This window comes from Acanthochromis polyacanthus, chromosome 12 (genome assembly GCF_021347895.1).
Source record: "Acanthochromis polyacanthus isolate Apoly-LR-REF ecotype Palm Island chromosome 12, KAUST_Apoly_ChrSc, whole genome shotgun sequence".
NCBI classification, from domain to species: Eukaryota; Metazoa; Chordata; class Actinopteri; family Pomacentridae; genus Acanthochromis; species Acanthochromis polyacanthus.
This window is the reverse complement of record NC_067124.1, coordinates 20,723,583-20,740,477: the sequence shown is the minus strand read 5'-3', so window position 1 is coordinate 20,740,477 and position 16,895 is coordinate 20,723,583.

The following is a 16,895-nucleotide window of genomic DNA, read 5'->3' as shown; positions in this document are numbered from 1 at the left end:
ACACACATTAGCCCTCTGCGTACCTCACGCAGCTTCCTACCCGGTAATGGATTCACCTCCATGCCATCATCACCTTCTATTAGGCCCAGGACAGAATCAATAGTTTTCTAAATGCGGCTGAATCATTCATCATAAGAGGCCTTTTGCCATCCACCCCATCTACCGCCTGCTACCTCTTCAACCTGCCTTACTAGTTTTGCCTCCTCACATTATGCAAACCCCCAAAGAGAAAGGCTTGATCAAGCTGCGCAGGGATGCCATCACTTTCCCAGACTTCAATACGCGTGAAAACACAACACCTCAAACCAAATCCGAGTGTTGGAGGGGGTTGCCTATGACTGTAGTGGCAGCGAGAAATTTAAAGTAAAAGTGTTATTCTTGTGGGGGAAAGCATTGGGTGATAATTAAGGAGTTATATTCAAAATCTGCTCAATTAATAATAAATAGACAGAACAAAGGTTTGGGAAAATCAAATATAGATTCTTTTTTATCTTATCTCTATCCAGTTTAGTCTCTATGGGGAATGCACACTATATTGTGAAGTGCGTCACAACATAACTGTGTTTTTCATTTTGTTTGATGACTTTATGTGTTTATTTTATGTTTTATTTTCCTGATGAATTACTGAACATAATTTACATCTTTGATTGAGGGTATGTTTAAGATTGACAGATTATGGAGCAAGATTCAGTCCATGCATTGCGATGAGAAAAACATTCGGAATGTGCTGAAGTATCACCTAATATCAACATGCAAAATCAAACAGCGATCAGGCCGATTTAAGAGGTCAATCTAAGTTTTTCAGCAGGATCTCCTCGCCATGAGAGTTTGTGGGCAGCGTCAGACAGACCTGGCCTTTATTCCACCAACATTCTTCTGGGAGGCTGGGCACTGGCTGCTAAGACATGATTAATTGCTGCAATAAAGCTCATTATGGAGATTAAGTAGGAGTTACAGGAGCATTATTGATCACTGTCCTTTAAATAACCTTAAAGTTGCTTGTTTGTGCATGTTGGTATGACGCTGGTCAATGTAAAGGGCAAAATGGGAGGAGGAGATTCAATGGAATGTTGCTCCAACACATTAACATATGACATAAAATCCGTCCTGGTTGGTAATGTGACACATGTTGGCACGAATGAAGTGACATAAGGCCATAACACTTTGCATGTCCTCGTGACGGTTGTCATTTGATCTCACAACAAGTGGATGACAATCGACATAAACACAAAGTGACTGCCACTGTTTTGTGCCAATCAGCTTCTTTTAACACAATTTGAAACAATGATAGTAGATTAATATGCTTTAACATACTTCTGTTCCTGATCATGTAGGCTTAAGCTATGGTTCTTTTAAGTGTAGGTTTGGAGTCAACTACTGTTATTGGACTGACTATTTTCCCCTTTTCTCTGTTTTCTACTTTGTCATGGCACTACAGCAGCAAAGACATATTCATGTATTTAGGATTTGATACAGTCCACCAGTAAATCCCAGATTTGTAAATTTTCTGTTGTTACTTATATCCCTTATATCATTCACATGTATATTTGTATATAAACACAAATCTTCCTAAAATAACATTTCTTTTTCATCTTAGAGCTTTAATATACAGAATAAAAAGGAAGCATATTACGTTGAATGCATTATTCTTTCCTCAGCTTTTGTTACCTCAATCCCTTTTTAAAATCCTCTTATCCCTGCTAGCTTTTGACCCCCCCCCCCCGTATTGACAGTAAACCCTTGAATCTATCCATGAAATACATAAATGCTTTTGTATTTTCTGAACATTGATTCTGTGTTAACTCGCCCAGTATGAATACACTGTCAATGATACCATTCAAACTTTATTATCTTTGCAGCCATTTTATCCCTGACTGTCGCTGTGTAACTACAGATTACTTGACTGTCATACACAAGTATTTGTGTTGTACTACACAGAACTATACACACTTACAGTCAAGAGGACTTTCATGCCCATGGCACTTATCAAGGTCAATACTTCTGTTGTGGCCCACACATTCACTAAGTCTGGAAAAAAAACTACCTTGAGTCATCTGAGATCCATAACCATGCTACTGAATACAATATACCAGGTAGCTTGCCTTTCTCTTATCACATAAGTCACCTTTTATTTGTCAAGAGTCTGGCCAAGGACAAGTCTAGCAAGTTTAAGATCACTTTCAGTGGGCTGTTTCGTATAGGAAAGAAAAAGAAGTCTGTAGATTGTGAAGTAATAGAAAACGACTCTTATAATAGTCCAATTAGTAGAGATGACCGACATGGAGATGTGCGGGCAGCAACCTCTGGAGCTACAAAATGAAATGAGATTCCTGCTATGCCTTTAAAGGCCACTTGAGGCTGGTTCCAAAAGCAAGTCATGCTGATAGTCCTCCAAGTTAAAAGGCTGAATTTCCCAGCAGAAATGAGCACGTTTACCACCTGGAACAAAAAAAAAAGATTTGGAACTATTCTATGATAAAAACGAGTCCCTGGTGAGCCTGGGTTATTTAAATGACTGCTGAGGGGGAAAAAAGGCTAAATGACTGGGTCTAGTGTTGTACATGTTGATTGCAGTTTTTTGTTATTATTTTTGTCAGCAATATAAGCAAAGAAATTCAAATGTACTATTTGTTTTTTTTTTGGATGTATGGCATTCTATCTTCTATCTATTGAATTTCCATTTAATAAAAAAAATCTATCTATCTATCTATCTATCTATCTATCTATCTATCTATCTATCTATCTATCTATCTATCTATCTATCTATATTATTACATTTTTTCCCAGCAAGAAACACTCATAATATTGAATAAACTGATGATTTCTGAGCTTGTTAGCCATAGCACACTCTATTTGGGCTCCTAAATTACACAAAGAAAAATGCAGGGTAAATTGTGGAGAGCTCCTTTCCAAGATCGTTGTGCTGAAATGTCATAAATAAATCTGTTGTAATGCTGTCTTGTGCATATTTGTCCATACCAGGATCGATCACTTTGAGCAACAACACCCTCCATCAGCACTCGAAGTTGTCAATTGAGACAGGCCAGGAGAAAAGCACCTGCTCCTACCATGCGGCTGACAGGTGCTAACCCGTCACTCACTCCTCAATTTGCCTCGCTACTCACCATTGGCTTCACGTTTACACTCAGACCAACCACACAGCTTGCCTCCGAGAAGGGGAAACTCATTTAAAGTGATGACGACAGCTGCTTGGGTTTTGTACCATTTGCTATGTTCGTCACGTCCTTGAATAAAAGGACCTATTCCTATCACACTAATAATGCCGGGCTGCACATGTCACGCTCAGCACTGGTATGGGGGCGTTTTGAGCATGTCAGCGAGATAAGAGAATTGCAGGGTGCATGTTCACATGCCTTATCGGACTGTGCCAGGAGAGGGTTTTGCCTGCTTTTTTACAAATGGTACGACCTCAAAGATGCAATGGCAGAATATGCATGTGATGCAGGTGGGCAAGAAAGGAACAGAGAAGATTGGGCTATAGTAGAAATAGGTCATTTATGATGAAGAAATAAATTAAATCTTACAGAATACAATACTTGTTCACACATTGTGATACTATCTACTGCTTGAGCAATAAGGACATTAAACATATGTTTCTTTGGTCTCTTATGAAAGCACAAACACACACACACACACACACACACACACACACACACACACACACACACACACACACACACACACACACACACACACACACACACACACACACACACACACTCAAAGTCACCATATTGAACAAGTAACAGGACAGTTGCTGATACACAATTATAATGCAGGTTTATAATCCTTAGACCAGGATTAGTTCTGATACACCCACCCCTGACACTTTCCCACGTGATACTGTATGTCCTTTGCTCTAGGTGATGTAATGAAGTCAAAAAATAATTCTCTAAAGTCTTTACCATAACCTCACAGTGCAGGAGCTCATGTAAGGAAAATACCACTGGCTCAACAGAGAAGTCAAGGGCACAGAGTTAAACTCAGACCTTATTAAGAGCTTCGACAAGTTCTCCAGTTCACTATCGGTAATCTACAGGTGAGTAAGCATCGGCTAGTAGACTGGAGTTTGGCAGACAGAGATAAGCAGATTCATTGACATGGGACACTTTGGCATCATTTCATTCCCAGTCCTATTACACCTTATTGATCTCTGCTCTAGTTGCTTTCTAAATCCCACAGCACAAATAAGGCAGCTGCTTTGACTCAGAAATTCTCTAAAACTAGCCTCCCATCACTGCCAGACGCATGCTTCCAGCAACAGCACCAGCCCAAACATCATTTGAAAGTATTTTAGGTTGGTAATTAAACTCCCCCTTGTGCCGTATCCCCATTAACTCGACTTCTGATCACCCGGTGGCTTGATATATGGAGTGGGTGGTTTCAGCAAGTATGCAAATGTGAATTTTATCTCCCGTCCACAAATGAAACATTGCAAAACATCAAGGAGTCTGATTTGTTTAATCTTTGCATCCTTGCCTCATTTAGGTACTTACACAAAAAAACACCAAATTAAGGCAATGTTTGATTGATAAAAGATGTGTACTTAACATAAACACCACCTTCAGCTGCAGCTCTGAAAAAAAACAAAAAAAAATGAAAGCCTTTCACTTTTGAATATACTTTTCATTTAACCAAAACACCAAACTACATCTTGCATGAAATTAAAACAATGGGGCCTGCACAGTTGAACAAATGGTAAATGGAGGGAGAAAAAAGGTAATAGCTGCCTTAGAGGCCCTTTGTCATCGCAAGAAAATGACAGCGGAATGTCGAGAAAAACAGAACTAGCCAATGAGACGAAGTGTGTCACGCAAACATCAGAGATGTGCAGATTTACAGGGGAAACAAATGCATGCTGGCGGATCACAGAGTTAACCAAGACGAAAAACCAAAAGCAATAAAGTGAGAGAGAATATCCGTTAGTCCCTCAGCAGCATACAAGATGTGTGGATTCTATGTAAAAAAGATTTTCCTGAAAGGGGGCTTCTCTGCCTAAAGTTTAAAATTAACAAGAAACTGTCAAACCAGACAGAGGATTCAGGACACAGAGAACACGTACAATCCATCACTATCTATCCATTCAAAAGATTGTAAACCATCATTTCTGCTTGGATTTCACATGAAGCTTTTCCCTCTGTTGTTAGACAAGAATATAATCTTCAACCAGTGCTCTCTGTCCTGGACCTGCTGTTCTGGCATCTGATGCTACTTGAAATATGGATTGAAGTTAATGTTTATGTATCGACTCAAGGGACTCCATTTCACATTACATGTCCTGTTTCCGCATTGAGATACTTGCAAACAGATGTTACCATCATGTTAATACAGCTACCGCCCACTGCTTGCTTGCATCTGATAAAGCTTTTTAAATTTTCGCATAAGCTTATTCATGTGAGGTTTTGACATAAATTGGTTTCCTAAATTTGGACTCCGGGCAGCTTCAAGATCTGAGATCAACAGACTCCGACTCCGACTCCTAATGAGAATGATAATTATGGAATTTGTCTGGGCCTAATAGTACAACAGAGGTAACGTGAGAGTTTAGAAGAGTCTACTAAAGTGGAAGTTTTCCACACAGTGTCCTGAGGTGAGGTATAATCAGGTGCAACTGACCTGTGTGGGTTTACTATAAATGTACATTGGATGACTTAAAACCTAACTCATAAGCATATAGCTTTAAAACAAAAGTGAAATGTTCTAATCGAGCCAAACTAAGCTGGTGAATTTTATGACATCCTCAGAAATCTGAGTTTTCACATGATCACAAACTATTCTCATGCAATTCCATATTGTTATTTTGCTAGTTCTTGTTACAAATAATGGTGCAAATACAGGACATTTTGCATTATATGTGAAGCCTTTATAATATTTTGAAAGGGTCAAACACCTGAATAGACAGTAACAGAATCCCACTTGACAATACTGAGTCAGTGTTTTTCATTGCACTGACACTGTCACATAATCTGATGTTTGAGTTTTTTTTCCCACCCTTGGACTGCTTTTTAAATATTTGTTATGCTACTTTCTGTGAAATGCAGTTAGTGAACAGGCAGCCAGTTTTAGCTCTAAGTGCACTACCTGCTGCTTTGTTTTGAAGGGCTGCTGCCACTTCCTTTTTTTTTGGTGTAGGAAACTGGTGCTTCAGGGCTTCTTTGTTTGAGGAAGAATTTGTGATTGAACCAGGTGTAACGTTCTGTGGCAAAGAACACAACAACATGTGGAGACTATGCTGAATAGAATACAGAGTGACTTATTTAACCAAATAAATGAATATAACAAATCAAAAAATAAGAATTGATCAAACATAGTCCACTAAACCAAAGAAAAACCAAACATATTCCTCTACACAAAAGAACAAAACACACTTCTCTAAACAAAAGAAAAAAAACCAAACTAACATCAGGCATGGGAGATCCAGCTAGGTGGGAAGCCAGAGACAGACTGACTGCCCTGAGCAGCACTTTGCAAACCCAGCCCAGTGGCCACACCCACTTCCCTCCAGGTGCAAGCAATCCTGCCTGATGATTTTCTGCAGCACCAGGGCCTGGAGGAACCTCCTTCATCCATCACACCAGGCCTCCTGCTGCTGTAGTCACCACTTGTTGAGGATTTGTCCATCATTTTTCATTTAGGTCTACAGTGAACAAAAGTCAATCAACTGTTGAACTTTGCTGTGACTATTGTCCCAAAATGAAACAAAAAAAGCTCATCTTCACTTTACCAAGGTAAGAACTGACATTTTTATGAGCTGAAGTCTTGGCTGTGTTCTGTCAGTCATTGTATGCTTAGCCGCTGCTGCTGGTTTTACTCTGTCTTAGATTCATGGCAGCTTGTTAGCCTGCTGCTAATTGCTGCAGCTAAATGCTGCTGTCATATTTGCAGTAGCTTTCACAGTGAATGACTGTTTTGTGGCGACCGCTCTTGACCTTTTCTTTTGGTTGGTGCTTGACACTGCATCATAATGCTTTCATGCTGTTGCTTGTCACAGTTTGTTAGTTTGAGGATTGTTTGGCGTTTTGGCCCAGTTTTGTTTTGGAGCTTTTCTTCCCCTCGGTTGTTGCTGTTATGAGGTTTTTGGCTGTGGTGATTGTGTCTCGTCGTCAGTCAAGCATAATGCAATTCTTTTGATTTGAAAATCAGTCTGGTGATTTAATGAGATTTTGCCAAAGCTGTCATATGGCTTGGGACGAAATTGGTTTTGAGGCATGTTTTCTATTTTAGCTGTTGCTGTCGTGAGTCTTCAAGAGACAGCATTGTTGTAAAATGACTCTATGGGCTTGCGTTAGATCCTTGTAATTTAGGCTTTATGGGGAACTCAGCATTGGCATTTTTTGTCTGCTGTGGCCCTTAAATGATCACTTAAAGCTGAAACAGACATTTTTCTGTTTGATACCATGACAAATCTATCCATGTGAAATGCATGCCATGTGAAAATGCAGAGATTTTCTCAGCACTGCTGGCTGGTTTGTTAAGATTTGCTTGCATGTGATGTTTGCTCATGTCTGCAGTTACGATGTATCAAGCCATCTATATATTTACATTGGTATCAATTGTGGTTTCCCTATAGTGCCTGATCAGATTTTGTTCTATTTTTTTACTCTTAGTTTTTTGCTTGTTGTTTTGCTATTGGGCCAAGAAACATGAATATTTGCTGTTGCTTTGCCAGATTTGCTCTTGACTCTTTAGTAGAAGATTACAAATACTTGCTGCTGCCACTGCATGTATTGTAGCAATTTTCTGTACCTCATCTGTTTTGTACCTAAACATAATTAAACAGCAAACAGGGGATTCTGAGGCGGTACAAAATACTGTAACAAAATCAAGCAGTGCATCTTTAAAAGGTAAAAACTCAGGACTGTAGACGTGACCTTGACACCACTGACACTGATTTGACTTGACTTGTCGCTTTGTAATTAGACAACTGCATAACTGTTTTTAAAATTGCTTGTGTATTACCACTTTGTGCAAAGCTGCCAAAGAAACATTAGCGAGGATTTTCCAGCAATGGTTTTAATAAATCTGTTCAACTGCTACTTGGAAGACTGAGAGAGTTTGAGTTCATACTATGACTAAAATTTAAAAGTAATTTGGCATGTATTTTGCCAAGTACCATAATATTCTTAGTCTGAAAATAAATGATTCCTTCATCTGGGCTGATCGCAACAAATCTTTGGGCCTTGTCTGACAGCCCTTCTAACAGATTATCTCTGATCCACATCTTAAAAATACTTTATTTCCTTGAGCCAAACCATTACACTTACTGATGACTGCTTCTGCCTTCCATCATGTCTTAGATAAACAGAAGATGAATCAATGTTTAGAGTAATGCTCCCTAACTGATGATGAGTCATAATCACATTTAGGCCACAGTGTTATCTGTTTCGACTTGTTCCTCTTCACTTGCACTGCTCTCACTCAAACCGTTATCAGTCAAAAGCCTGACAGCGGCCCTCTGTTTCCCAGCCTTGTACGTGTCTTTGTCAGTCCACGTCTCAGGCATTCGGACAAGCTGCTATCGGAAAAGGGTGCTTCCAAGCCATTACTTCCACCTGTGTGACAACAGCCAGCGTTATCTACTCTAGTGATGTGAGCCTATAGCCGAGATGCTGATTAATAGACATGGGGTCACGTCACCCCTCTCTCCCTGTCTCTCTCTTAGTCTGTCTGTCTCTCACTTTCTCATTCACCCTGTTTGTCGCCGGGTGAATAAGATTGGACGAGGCAAGTTGAACCAGACAAAGAAAACGAGTGTTACAACAGCAAGGTCATTTGGAGGTGATAAACATTAAGTGTGAATAAATGTTTTTAAAACTATTCTCTCCTGGGAAAACTCGCACATTAACACACACACTCGCACACATCCACACACACAGTCTTCTCCTCTGTTTTTAATTAAAAGCCTGAGTGACAACGTGGCCTATTTCTTCCATGGCTGTTTCAAATAGAGAGAGAGATAAGACTTATATTTAGGGGGCCTTATCACACTCATCTATTTACTGCTGGTAATTTTTCTTTTCTCGCCTTACAAGAAAGTGCAGACTGAAAAATCCCCCTCTATCCCCTAGGTTTCAAATCTCCAAAGCAAAACTATGTGTCTCGCCCCCCCTCTAAATCCTCCTCCTGCCCCTAGAACATGGTGTGTAAGAGTGAGAAATGGAGACAATGGATTTTACTCGTGTCCTAATGCACTTTCCATCTAAGCTGTTAGATTGAGTCAATATCCTACCAGCCCGATGAATGATTAACACGCCTGTTTTTGCAGTGTGTTCTGGTGCACTGACGTTCACTCCGCGGTAGGGCCAGGTCTCACGTCTAAACATTGTCATTTCTGAGCCCCGATCCGTGCAGGATGCATAATGACAGACTAACATTAAAGCCTCTACAACACCAAAGAATCTGTTTCTCCTTGGTCTATTTTTGCATCCCAGTAAGGAGTCACTTGATCCTACCTCCTTCCTGACAGTTCAGCCACTGGATATCATTTTGTGTCTGCCTGTAAGATTAGCATAAAAGCGAAAGGGAAAACATTTTACTCTGAAAACCAACTGGAGATATGACAAGCTCGGAAACATTTTTATGCTCAGCTTTGATTAGTTTGGCCTGGTTTATGTCTGGTATGTCTGAAGGCAATGCTTAATCAAAAGAGATGTACCCATATTGCTTAGGAATATATTATGCAATGCCATTCATACTGTTTGGATGAGTGAAGTGCATTTGTAAGCAAATGAGTTGCATTGTTTGCGGTTTTAACCTTGAGAAAGGCAACCTGTGATAATAAAGCTCTTGTCAGACAGCCAGCCCCACTGTGATCGGCCGCGTCCTGTTAATGTGAGATGTGGTTGCGTCTGCACCACTAGCATTCTGTCTTCATTAATGCTGGACGGTTGCACACACAGACTTCACACACAGCATCCTGGAGGATATGAAGGTAGGTAGCATAGCTCCAGCAGGCTTTTCACTGCAAAAGAAACAGGAATGTAAATGTAAGAAAGACTTTCATTTTAGCTGCCCTTGCCTTGTCAAATAAACTTTCACTTTGTATTTGAATAGATGACAACCTGTTGTGTGTTTGCTGGTTTAAAATAAAATTGCAGTTGAAGACTTTGATTTTTTTGTCGTTTTGAAAGTTGATTAACCGGGTGTGATATTAGCCATATTTTCATTACGGTTAACAGACCGATCATTGGCATCCTACATCGTTTTTTAAACCATTTTGCAGTCTGATTGTCAACATATTCTCTTTTCACATGATGACACAAATGAAGTCTAGCAGCATACAGCACACATGACCAGCTCAAAACCTACTTCCAAATGTAATATTATACGTTTGGATTATTTTAACAGTCTGCTCATTTGTGGTTGCGGCTGATTGCTGCTGCTGTCATTTAAAAAGACAATTGTCATCTGCAGCAGATTATATTAACTGCAAGTAATTAGAATAGCTAATATGAAACCTGTGGTTATCTGGTGAATGTGCTCTCTGCAAGCTGGTGTCTGTGTCTGGCAAGGGAAAACAAACAGCACTCTGTAACATTGTTCTATGACCAGAAGTTTGTCTGTTTTGGTGGTTCAACAAAACCTGGAACCTTCCAAGAGGGGTGAAGTAGTGAATTGCATCATCATAGCTTAAGGAGAATGTGAGTGAAAATATTAAAGTATATTTTTATTTTGGGATGATTGGCTACATAGTCCTGAATGAGCACTTATGATACATTTTGAGTTTACAATGCAGAGAGTGTAGTGCAGTGTGTTGGGTACTTTTTATCAGTATTTTATCTTTTCTGATCATATCACATTTCAGATTGTAGCTACAACTTTTGAACATTTACAGGCTCCCATTTAAAACCGCTGAGTAAAAGCACATTTCAAATATTAGAGCTTTTTGTATTCATAAATATGGTTAATAGCAAATGTCACATGTAGAATGGATGTAAGCCTGATAGCAGATGAGGATTCAAATACTGACCTGATTCAAGCTAAAAGCCAAAATATCCTTTACAAAAAGATGGATGTGGTTCGCCAGCTAAACTACTGACGGTGATAAACATTTTAAAGAAACAAATTCATATATCTAAAAAAAAAAAACAACATAAAAACATCTGCAATAATTAAAATAGATTTATAACAGGAACTTAAAAAGCGTCCTCAAGTTGAAATTTGAAATCCAACCTGCAGAGATATTTGTTGTATTTTTCATGAACATAGGTTAACATATCCCTGCTCCTGTTGAAAATGTCACATCATAGATAAAAATAAATGACTCAGGAAATATCTTTTTATTTTGTGCGGTGTAGTGGTTAGCACTTTCGCCTTGCAGCAAGAAGATCCCTGGTTCACGTCTCGGCTTTCCTGGGATCTTTCTGCATGGAGTTTGCATGTTCTCCCTGTGCATACGTGGGTTTTCTCCGGGCACTCTGGCTTCCTCCCACAGTCCAAAAACATGCTGAGGTTGACTGATTACTCTAAATTGCCTGTAGGTATGAATGTGAGAGTGATCGTCTGTCTGTATATGTAGCCCTGCGACAGACTGGCGACCTGTCCAGGGTGTTCGCCTGAGTCAGCTGAGACAGGCTCCAGGACCCCGCGACCCTAGTGAGGATAAAGCGGTGTATAGAGAATGGATGGATGGATGGATGAAATGTCTTTCTATTTTGCCATAATTCCAGTTGTTATTCATTTATTAGTTGGACCAACCACATCAAAGCCACTTTCCTGTGTTCTGTTTTCTCCAACTCTGCTGTTTTCTTTTTTTTTTTTTAATTCGAGATCTTGACTCTGTATCGAGCTCCTGTACTGTAGTGTTGTGTCCTTGAGGTTCTGCCCATTTCTCCTCTCTCACTGCCTTTTCCCTGCTCTCTCACCCATTCCCCCCTCCTCACAGTGGGAAGATTTTCTAATATCCATTACTTCCACCAGGGTCAGTGCAATCCCACTGGGTCCGCCAAAGACTTGGCAGGTGCCGATAAGGGCCTTGCTCCAGACACTGTAATAACTTAACAAATCCCTCCATGACCCAGAATCCCCTTCACCAGTGTGGCATCCCCCTATTTTCCATAAAACCATTAAAATCTACCTGGTGTCATGTTGGGAGAGGCAACGATGGGGTTGCGGTGCACTCCATGCCTTGCACATCTCAAAGCCTTTTAGTTATTACGGGAAAAAATGAACAATAAATCTATAAATAGAGTAAGACGGCATTACAATTCAGCACCTGCTGTCAGCATGTTGTTGGGACAGAGTTGGTTCATAGACTTCATGGATAGGGTGTCAGTGTATCTCTGATTCAACCAGGCGTAGTATGCATGCAGTTAAAATCGTGCGCGGTCTTTCATGCTTTAATTTTCTTTTATCCATTCCTTCTCTCTGTTCTGCCTTCCACTCAAACACAGTGGGTCATTTTGGCTGGGCCTCCTGGAGCTCTTATCCGATAATGATACCCGCTTCACTGGGTATCAGACCACAGCTCCACCCATTTCCTTTCCTCCCCCTAACACCCAGCTTTCAACCTGCCAATCATGCTTTAGCCGCATTCAAGTGGCAATAGTGTTAATGATTCATTTCCCTTGTAATCCCCGCTCAGGCTGATAAGCTCATGACGGCTGCCGTTATTTGCGGCTGTTTTCCATTGTTTGCAGTGTTAAATTAAGCCTCAACGATCCATCTGTTGAGCCTCTGTGAGCAGACAAAAACCCATAGGCATGAGCTGCTCTAATAGATTAACTAGCCATAGCCTACTCCACAAAGAAGGTGAAAACATCTGTGTCTGAAATCAGCACTGCTTGTAGATGAGCCTTTCACTGAGATTATGATTGAGTTTTGATGATTATCATTTATAGTGGAAGCCTTGACCCAAGGGACTCACAAAACCATAAACAGGCACACATAACTATATAGGTGAAATGTGACTTGTTATGCTCATTTGTGCATTTTCTAAGCATGTTTTTCTGTTGTTGTGACTGTGTTCTGTACCACTATGCAGGAAATAAGGTGTTTGATGCTTAAAATATGCTAGAGGAGGAGCCCAAACCTCCTTCTAATGGTCTTGATTAGGAAAAAAAAAACTGCACCCATGTCTCCAGGTGAACTATTCTGAGGTGGAAATCTTGTAAAACAGGTAAAGTGCTTGTCAGTTCAAAATTGTGGTTTCATTCTGTCTTTTGCTTTTTTTTGGCCATTTTTGTGATGCTTTTGACCCTAAACTCGTCAACAGACTTGAAATATTTTTCTAAAACACATCCATGACTAGATGTGCAACAATCAAACATCCTCAGCAGTGAGACTGACTATTGGTTGACAGCAGTTGAACAATAACTGCAAATCATCACGCAACTGACACGTTATTCAGACGTTGCAAAATACTGATTGGTGCACGAAAGCATTCAAAACACACTGTTAGAATTCATTTAATTTCAAACATGGGGGGGGGGGGGGGGATGACAGAAACCTTGTGACGACAATCAAATCTTCTCGGACTTTGGCAGGAAAAAATGTGATTGCTGATTGAGAGAATATGTTTTTATGTTGGATTTCATCTCCATAAAATGCCGAGACAGGCTTCAGCTTGTCTGACTTGAGAAGTGAGTCAAATTGAGTCTCTAGTATTCTAATCATCACATAGTGTCTGTCAGGGCAAGGTGAACAACGGCCCCCTCATAAAGACATCAGGCTAAACATCAGTGGAGCGCGCCATGGGTAATAACAAGTTTCATGAAGCCATAAATCTGCCTAATCTAATGATTTGGCTCACCTGCTGCAGCACTTTGATGTGTCATGGTGGCTACTTGTCATTTCAAGGGGATGTGTCGGCAAGATGTCAATGGTTTCCCTAAACTGGACAGATTTATTTTTGCATGCGACTGGGTGTCTGGTTGATTTTTAATGTGCCTTGCAGTAAAAACAGGGTTAACAATTCAGAGTTAACTCATTGTGTAAATAAACCGGTGCATGCCAGTTTTGTTGACATGGGTAAAGGCATGAAGCAGTGCTGTACATTATTGTTAAAGCAAGAAGCAGAAGATGCTTTGTTTATAGTGTGCATTTATTAATTTTAGGCTTACTTGATCCAATTAGTATTGCACTTTAAGGTGCCATTCCCATGACTGGAATGTCACCCTTTCTTTAAAATGCCTTCAATGGCAGCTTAAAAGACAACTGCTACCTTCTAACATGATATTCTGAAAAATGACTCCATTGAGAATTTAGAGGGTAAGAACTGACCCTGGATGATGATGCGCTATTTTGTTCCAGTTCCTTTCACAAGGCGTTATGCATTTCTTCTAATTGAATGGAGGCTGTCTCAAGTTTCATATAAATGACCACAGTATGTCTTCAACAATGTAGCCTAATGGCAGTTTGAACAAACAGTTCCCGCCCAGCATCGAGGACACATCCCTCATTGGGTCTTTCCTGCCCTAAGAGCCTCTTTTAAAGGCAGCTTTGCTCCATCATAAAAGCTTGCAATTATGGGAGGTTGCCAAGTGTTCTGAAAGTCACCTTAGTTTCTTGCTGTTTATGAGATGTGACAATATTCAAGGAAAATGTCTCTTACCCTCTAATAATTCCCTCTCATAGAAACATAAGAGCATACAAACATAAACAAGCACTCAAGTGTACATTTTTGGGTCCGCAATAAAAATCACCGCTGCGGTTTTCCATTAATTGGCTCATAGTGGTGTAAAAATAGTTGCTGTCTGGCGTTTCAAAGACCTCAGGTTTAATGAAAAAGCTTTTAAACTTAAATCAGAACATTTTAATAATATCTTAAAGCGGTACCAATTTGGCCACCCTCTTTGTAATTTCCTCACATTTGGTGTCCTTGTTAGTGATTTAAATCTTGCCTGGGAAAGTGGGACATAACTCCATATCTTCACAATCCTTCATCTGCTAAAATGATTCCATATTAATGTGACAGAATGGATATTAACTTCTTCCATCAAAGTGGAAAAGACCATATTGATACTATGAATTTTATGTTTCAGTGTCATTCTTTCTATCACAGCTTTAGCCACATTAAGTCTTTGTATAGAACCATAACCATACGTTTTCCGATGTGCTAGATGATTCAGAATGCTAACCATCATGATAACCATGAAATTAACTGCACATGAGACTTGAGATTTTAACAAAATATTAACTCTATTGTTGTCCTTAATGCTACATCAAAGATTGACTGGGGTGTTCCTATTGTTCTGTTGTTTTCTACCCTGCTAAGGCAGTGAGCAATCACGTCTTTGTGTTGCAACTTTTCTGCTGTGTACATCTATGCTGCATGTAGCTTGTATGACAGTAGTTTAGTTTGGGCTGCAGGATGCAAAAAATATCTACTGTGTAGACAAAATTAAATCTTGTCCACCTCATATTAGAACTGTTTAGGTGTTTGTTAATGATGAAGTTGCTGGACTGTCTTTTCCAGGGCCAGTTTTAATATTTGGCGATTATAATCACTGAGTGTGTGATATGTAGATAATTCCTCTGATGTAACTACTGCCAGTAGTTGTGATGGAGCTTTGCTTTAAATATGTTTTGTATTTGCCAATGGCATCAATGGCCAATTTCTTGACTAATCGCTTGTATATTGCTTGAAGGAGATACATTAAATAAAATGTTTCCCCTAAACTGGAACAAGTTCACTCTCCTCCTTCTCTCTGTAGACTACAGTCTGCATTGCATGCTTCTCTCCATCCAGGATCCCCTTCTTTTTGGCGTTTCAACTAAAATGTTACTACATATAAACAGATAACAGTGGTGCTTACTGTTTGCTTCAGTTCTGATGCAAAAACATTAAAGTTGGATTCTCATCAGATTCTTGTGAGTTGTCTACCCGCAGAAATCTACACTACCCACTGATTCATTGTGTTTTTATATTGTATTTATATGTAGTGTATGGGATCTTTGTAGGTTTCTGATCCTCAGTTAGTCCCATGTTTCACAAGTGGCAACTTATGAATTATTGTGATGAAATAATTGTACTTCAGGCTAATGCTGTGTAATTTCTTAAAACCACAAGTGACCAAAAAGGTCTCGTACTGTCCTTTCATCCTGTGGTCAAAAATCATTCTGTGAAGCTTTGAAGGGGCTTCCCAATAATTTTAGTTATCAGAATCCGTAAACTTGTTACAGAAAGTCTCAAAATTGTATAATTCCTGCAATCATGCTGGAAGAAGCCTTTTCATGCTCTAAAATGTTATCTGAAATTCTCAGCTTTGGCATGGAGAAAACAATTTTTTTGGAGAGTCTAAGAATGCTATTTTGATAGTCGAATAATATATGGAAAATTGACTATTCATGCTATAAAGTCCACATTTGCCCAATGGCTGTTGTTTAGCTATCAGCTTTCGAATTTAGCTTGAGATTGTTTTAGGGCTCTGCTAATTAGAAATAAAGAGAAGATGCTCATTGTGTCATTCATGGGAATTGTTGCTGAAATACTGCAGTTTCCAATACCTAACTGTGTTGTTTTGTGTCAAAACCCTGTGGCTGCTACATCTAACACACTCTCATACACACACTAGAGGACATAGAGGGCTGGCAAAGAGACAGACACGGCTGATATAAACTTTATGGATGTGTTGACGGACCGATGGCCGGTACACTACTGCAGCAAAGTGTCCTTTTTGACACGGAGCTGGTGCGGGCCAGCCACAGACTGATGGCAACAATAAGGTAGGGTCCGATAGTTGCTGTGACAACTTATAACTTGTGATGAGGAGGGCAGGGCACTCAGCTGTACCGAGGACAAGTTGCTTGCTGGCTGCACTCCATCGACCCATTGGTGACTCAGTGGAGCTGCGAATTTGAGATGTTGCTTGTGACCTTTCTAATCATCACCGCCTGTCTGTTTCCAAACTGGCCACGCCATGTAGCTGAAGTTT